At 25.0% G+C, this 1,685-nt stretch overlaps 1 pseudogene; it reads left to right on the plus strand.

Moving 5' to 3' along the window:
- Positions 1-349: 349 nt before the first annotated feature.
- LOC125863077 (uncharacterized) lies at positions 350-1,621 on the plus strand (annotated as a pseudogene).
- The last annotated feature ends 64 nt before the right edge of the window (positions 1,622-1,685 follow it).

Genomic DNA, 1,685 nt, shown 5'->3' on the forward strand with positions numbered 1-1,685 from the left:
CGGTGTTTTTAATTTTTCCCACTTATCTTCTGGTAAACAATTCTATTTACATATATTAGCTTCTGCTCCTGTATCTATCATTAGTGTATAATATTGGTTGTAATATCCTTCTATTATTATCTTTGCAAGTATATATATTTTCATATTTTTATCATACTAAAGTCCTTTTTATTATTACTTTTTTATTTTCATAATTTATTGTTAACTGTTTGTCTTCTACCATGTTTCTTATTATCCAATTAAATTTTAAAAAAAATTGCAATTACAAGATGAATTAGAAGAAAAAGAAGAAAATAGCCAAGATAATCTACCCGAAATAAGAGTTGATAAAATAAACAACAATGATCTAGAACAACATTCGGAAACAAGCAAAACATATACGAAACTTTTAGCAAACATAGATAATACAAAGAATTTAGAAGTAAATACAGAAGACGTAGACATGGACGAAAAACCTAGCACATCAGGAGTAAAAAACCCAAAAAATTTTAATCTAAAATATTGTAATGAAAACTATAAATAATATGATAAAGAAAAAACTACATGGGATAAAAGATTAAGTAAAGAATGGACGCCTAAACCAATAATTTGACACCATAATTTTTTAGATTTAGACTGTGTAGCAAATATAAATAAAACAATTCAATTACGGATGGGATACATATCAAAACAATTAATAGATAACAAGATAGTAGTAATAGAGGCACAGGGATACATAGAAAGAACACTAATAGGAACAGTAAAATTATGGCTACAAAATTTAACTAGTGAAAGTTTAACAACTTTAAGAAGTAATAAAAAATTTGATGGAGGAATAGCTACTACATCTATGGAAATACTATATAAATACGAAATAGCTATAAGAAATGAATTTAGTAGTATGACAACAGAGGTAGAAGAACAAAATAAAGAAAAAATCATAAATCGAAATCTAATGACAAAATTAGCAATATGTAATATGTGTTACATAGATGAATATACATGTGCATTTAGAGAATACTATTATAAAGGAACATATAGCATAGAAGAAAGTAAAGAAATAAGAAATTATATTTTACAAAATTACCAGAACCTTTTAATTCAAAATTAATAAAAAGTTGGAATGAAGCAGAATTAACAGATACCTTAGGAGCTAGAATAAAATTCTTGCAACGATGGTTTATGGAACTATGTGAAAAACATAAAGAAGAAATAAAAATGAAAAAATATTGGTAAGAAACTTGGCATGTTGCAAAAATAAAACAGCACCTCAATTTGGTTGTACGGATAGGTATTATAAAATAGAAAGAAATATAATAAAAACTATAAATCAAAATATAAATATAAAAAACCAAGAAAAAGGTACTATGTAAAAAACTACAAAACCAAAAGACCATATAGACCAAAAAGAAAACTAATGGAATGTACTTGTTATAATTGTGGAAAATTAGGACACATAGCTAGAGATTGTAAATTACCTAAAAGTACAAAGAAAAAACAAATATCAGAAATAATAATAGACGATGAAAAATACACGCAGATAGAATACATAGATTATGAATTAGAAAGTGAAGACAATATATATGAAATATCAGAAAATGAAATAGAAAAAGACATAGAAATAGAATCAGACAATGAATTCTATAATATAACAAATGACTAAAAAAGATATACAAATAATAAATAAAGAAGAACATCAAGACGAA

The sequence above is a fragment of the Solanum stenotomum genome, chromosome 4, assembly GCF_019186545.1.
Source record: "Solanum stenotomum isolate F172 chromosome 4, ASM1918654v1, whole genome shotgun sequence".
Taxonomy (NCBI): Eukaryota; Viridiplantae; Streptophyta; class Magnoliopsida; order Solanales; family Solanaceae; genus Solanum; species Solanum stenotomum.